The sequence below is a fragment of the Electrona antarctica genome (assembly GCF_951216825.1).
Source record: "Electrona antarctica genome assembly, chromosome: 10".
Lineage (NCBI taxonomy): Eukaryota > Metazoa > Chordata > Actinopteri > Myctophiformes > Myctophidae > Electrona > Electrona antarctica.
This window is the reverse complement of record NC_136791.1, coordinates 46,502,861-46,508,860: the sequence shown is the minus strand read 5'-3', so window position 1 is coordinate 46,508,860 and position 6,000 is coordinate 46,502,861.

Genomic DNA, 6,000 nt, shown 5'->3' with positions numbered 1-6,000 from the left:
AAACACTTTCAAAATAGTAACCCAGGGTGCCCACTTTTTACATTCATTTTTTTTGACTTTTTTTTTTAATTTTATAAAAAACAAAATATATATATATATTTTTTTTTTGCTAAGACGTCCACAGACGTCTTGGGCACCACATAGCGGTAATTCCCAGGACGTCTGTGGACGTCTTGGGCACAAAAACTGTTTTAAGGAAGGGAGACAGAGATTGTATTGGATTCATACTTATGTAGGCCTATTGGATTCATACTTATGATACATTTTTTGCACGTTTAACCCTGAAAGTTTCATTGCCTTACATCAAAAACGGTGTAACCAGGTATAGGCCTGTTACTAGCAGAGCCATCTAATAGAACAGTTACGATATTGAGGGGGCAGAAACTGAGCGCTCGAGCGCAGTTCCTGAAAGGGGGACAAGCTGGAGTTTGAAATACATTCAACGAGGGCGGCGCAAATAAGAGCAATTTTAGGCATGTGAGCAACATGCCAACTGTTTTAAAGTATTGTACAGTAACAACTAAAATCTTTGTAATGTTTATGTTGTACCATTACTACAAAACAATCTAAAATAAAGGGATCATGGGTGCTGGGCCGCTGGCCTGCTCGGTATAAAAAAACTGTTTGGAAATACACTCGCCCTCCTTGTGCAGAAACAGGAAACAGACACCATTTGTTGCCATGGTTACCATCATGCAATTGTGTTACCTGTTATTTTGTTTGTAGGCTACAGTTATATTGCATTGCATCGTGTATGTTTGTGTGACATGTGGATTTCATTAATATGGAAAAAGGAAATACAGCGTGACTGTCAAAAATGACATGTCATATATTTCAATTTCAATTCAACTTTATTAGCAGACTCAGGTCCATAGGGTACACGGGGTTAACATACAAGAGATACAACAGGCAATAAAACTCATAAAAGCATGTAAAAAAATACAAAACTTACATAACTTAACCCACAGGTAGAACATACAGGCATTTTAGCCAGTGTACCCTTAAACTAGATGTATAACGTGAACAGCTCACTGAGGGGCTTGAAAGCGCTACAATGATACTGTTTGTTGACACATCCAGCCTTTTCATAAACTTAAACATTCCTAGGGCCCTATTAAGCAAGTGGAATCTAATTACATATAATTTTACAGTTTTTAAGACGTGGGGGCGTGTGCAATGTCATATTACAATTATGGGCCAGGTAAGAAGCGCTTTCGACACCCCGTGGTGTGAGCAAAACGGCCTTGAATTAGTCATGGGAGTGTTTCAGGGAGTTTTGAGGCTTACCCAATGAACATGTCCGTACTATTCTCTTTACGACACCAGCTGATGTCCTCATGGAATGCGCCCTTTTCGGCAAGTGGTATTACATTTCTGCAGACTGGCACCATAGACATGACATGACTTTGTCACATTTGGGTTAATTATTCCTATTGCACTGCATGCTGTCACCTTTATGCCTCAAAAGAACAGATCCACAAGCTGTCACAGCCATGATGTGCATAGCTTGTAGGCCTATGTCTCTATTTTGTTAAGTAACTTGCAGTGTTCATTGGAAAGTCATTACAGCGGCGCAGCCATATGCTAAGGGAGGGAGATATACGCACATCATCACTTCATTTGTTTCTGTTCTAAGCATGAAAAACAGCTGTAAAAATCTTTATTCTAGTTGATTTGATTCATAAATGAATAACTAAGCCTTTGAAATGGCACCTACCTATACCTTTCAGATCGGAATGGAACTGCGAGTAGATACGCAGCATTGGCTGGCAAATTGGCAATCCATGCGTAATGTTCCCAGAATCGTCTAACCCCCGAACATACAAGTTCGTTTGATATTGTTTAATTCGATAAAAATAGAACCATATACCATACAGCGAATGAAAGCAAGATTCCTAAGGAATGTGGGGATTTTTACATTTTAAAAAACGGCTGAGAAATGAGAGAACCATGAGTGTTTATAATATCAAATATTATAAGAATAATATGAAAGACAAACGGGCTGTGAAGAGCTCAGCTCACCATCCCGACAAGGAGGAAATATAGCCTATAGTGCATGCACGTATATGCACTGACTGTTGCACACACGCTCTTTATTTGTTTCTATTGAAAAACACCAGTAAAATAACGTTTATTTTATTTCATTCGAGTCACGACGAAGGAATGAGTTGAAATGCCATACGTGCGCCATGCGTATTGCTGCGGCCCCAATGTTATGGTCTTCGCTCGTAGCATTTTATTGAAGAAGAATTGAGTCGGGTGTGATACAGCGTATGAAAGCAAACTTCCCAGTGATTATGGAGATGTTTTAATTTTTAGGTTTAGAAATGAGCGATATATGACCCTTTATAATCTCAACGAGAAAGCCAGAAAGCTCGCTGTTGCCATGTCTCATAGAAACAAGTAAATAGGTCTATAAACATACTCCCAAAAGAATCGCATATAACAGGGGTCTACAACCTATTTTAAATGAAGTGCCATGTTTTTATTTTCTAGATAGTGAGTCTGCCATATCAAGATTCCTTTTAATGACACCACATTAAAATTTCCAGCATATTTTGATTGTCCACAAATATAAAGTTCTTCCTTCTTTTTACATATTTTCTTGCACATTGTTATAATGATCATTATAAATATATATCCCCCTGCAGTCAGAGTTCATTGTTTTAATGAATGAATGTGATGCATTGTGAGCTGGTAGATCTCCTATTTTCAAAAGTAATCTTTGAAAAAAGTGACAATAAGAATACTTTTGAAAAATGTTATTGAAACATTTAAAAACACAAATCTGTCATGGGGGTCACTGGCTTAGTTGGGCAAATGCATTCATCTGGGGGTCCTTGACATGGGAATGTCGCTGTGTGAGGATCACTGGTTTAAACAACATTAGGAGAAAAGCCCAAATAAGCACTTTAGAAACAAGAAAAGCAACCACAACTACCAATATTTACAAGCAACTTTGCAGAAAAAGAAGCCGCTTATAATAAACAGCAAACAGACATGGCAACACTCCAGCAGCACTCCAGAGCCGCTCAAGTGTAAAATCAAACAGTGCTTTTTGCTTTTAAGACGTGGTCAGACCCAGGCGGAATCGGTATGTTTTTAGGTCAAGGGGCTTAATAGCAAAATAGCGCAAAGCGAAAATAATTAACATATGGACACTCCCCCAATGCTAAATTATGCAGAAACGTGGTATTCCATATGAGTGAGCGCTCACCACGGCTTCCATAATACGAAAAGGCGCAGAGCGAGGGCGAAATCTGTATTACCGCATGGGTTTTTCGTCTTGCTTAATAGGGCCCTATATTTCTTAGGAGTGCTTTAAAAGTCCTCACTCCAGCAGTGACAAACATCTGGCTAGCACTGCCCCCTCTGGGTTGTTTAAGGAGTATTCTCATGGCATCATTATATGCAACTTGCAACCTGTGCATGCTAGACTTTTTATAACATGACCACAGGTGTGCAGTATAAAGCGGTGTGCAATATGCCTTGAACAAGGACACTTTCACTTTAGTGGAACAATGACAGAACTTTCGGGCAATAGTGTTTGCTTGAGCATATAGCTTCCGACATTGTCTGTATATATCATCGTCATCTGTCATTTGATCCGTAAAAAAATGGCCAAGATATTTAATCTTATTCCAGACCTCAAGACTATTGTCTGATAGTTTAAAGATAGGAAAGTTAAGGCGTTTGTCCTCTTTAGTTCTACATATTAGAACAGCGCTTTTGCTAGCATTATATTTTATATCATGTTGCACACCATATTTAGAGCAAACATCAAGGAGCTGTTGTAGACCAGCACTACTGGGACTGAGGACCACCAGGTCATCTGCATACATCAGATGGTTTACTAGTGTTTCTCCGACCATGCATCCTGTGTTACAGGTTCTCAGTTGAGCAGACAAACCATCCATATATAAATTAAATAAGATGGGAGATAAAATTCCCCCCTGCCTCACGCCATTGCTTACACCAAATGGAGCTGATATACTCCCACCCCATTTGACCTGCATGGTCTGGTGGGCATACCAGTAGGCCAGGACCCTCACAATAAAACCGGGCACTCCTCTTTGCTTCATTTTCATAAAGAGCTTATTATGGTTAATCCTATCGAAGGCACGGGACGCATCAATAAAACACATGAGGACTGATGAATTACTAGACTTGTATTTGCTCACAATTTCCTTGAGAGCAAAAATACATAGGTCAGTACCATGCTTTGGTTTAAAACCAAACTGGTTATCAAAGGAGTGGATATACTCAGTTACTCTATCCAGTAGGATGCTTTCCATTACTTTGGAGATGATGCTGGCTATAGCTATGGGCCTATAATTATCAAGGCTACTAACCTTACCAGCTTTATCTTTAATAACTGGGACAAGCAATACTGAAAGCATTGAGTCCGGTAATACACCGTGGATCATAAAGCCAGTAAAACTGATAGATAAAAGTGGTGCTAGTCTCAGACTAGCATTTTTCAGGTGCTCTGCAGTGATCTGATCCATCCCACATGCTTTGTTTACAGACAAATGTTGCATGGCTTGATACACCTCATGTGTTGTTATACCCATATTATCATTGTTCATATCAGAGTCATCCACAAACAAATCACTATTGATACAGTTGAATAAAGAGCTATAATGCTGTCACCATAATGCCACAATATTATCAGCTCCTGAAGTTCCTTCTACAGAGCAGGGTAAGGAGGGTTTACTATTAGTGAGAGATCTCACCTCTTTCCAAAAATCATTCACATTGTTACACAGTAGCTTACTGGCCATGGAGTCTGCCCTCATAACTTGCTCATTTTTGCAGATGAAACGTACAGCATACTTATATCTAGCATTAGTTGTGATTTTATGCTCAAGCTCAGGCCCCTGCCTAGGTCTTCCAGCTATAGCCCACAGTTTAAAGGCTTCTCTTGCGTCAGCATGGTACATTGCTACATGCTCATTCCAGCCTGGTCTGATATGAAATTTGCCCTTATACTTGTAGTGGGGTTTGCCACCTTCAACCAGGGCAGCCACTATGTTGTCATACAGGGTACAGAGGGCGTTTTTATGCTCCACACTCTTACAGTTAGCATCATTGCACCTGATAGCATCTGTGGGCAAATAAATATTACTTGAGAGCTTGTCAGTTTTCATGTAGTAAGACTGTAAATCCTCTTTAAACAGAGATGACCAGTCCAGTTTACCAGAACGAGCATTGCTGTCATTTTTCATTATTGTGGGCAGAACCTTAACATTTATGGTGAATCCAAGTGGAATGTGATCAGCTGTAGCTAACCCATACCGTATACTCATATTCATTACTCATATACATACATGGTGTTTATAAATCATTGTGTTAAAAGTTGTTTTGTTTGTGTGGTTTCATTTATAGTTTTTTCACGGTGGGTTAAATAAAGGGTAACAGGTCAGGTCGCCCCAATTCCATCTCGCCCCAGATTTCTTCCGCCGACCTCACACCGACAGCTCGGTGCGGCGGTTCTTGTATTCTTTATTTTGTTTTACTGAGAATAAGGTTAGAAATAAGTTTAGGGTTAGGCATAGTTTTACTGGGGTTAAGTTTAGGAATAGGGTTACGTTTAGGCATCGTTTTACTGAGGTTGAGGTTAGGAATAAGGTTAGGTTTAACCGTTTAAGCACAGTTTACTTAGATTACTTTAGGAATACCAGGCCGCGCTGTTCCGCCGGCTGTACGCCCGGGGCGAGTTGGTAAAGGGGCGAGCAGTCTCGTATTCAAATAAAGAGCCATTGTGAACATCAGTTGGAGCATTGTCTGTGGGTTAAATAAAGAGCCATTGTGAACATCAGTTGGAGCATTGTCTGCATCAGATGACGATTGTTTAGGAGGAGTTTATTTATCATTTATTTGTGGTGGTTCTTACATTTGTAGGTCGCGGTTTCCATGCGGACACAGAGCAGGGCTGCACAAGGCAATCGATTCTAGATCGGCACAGACCACAGACTCGCTCTTGAGGGCTTTATAAGC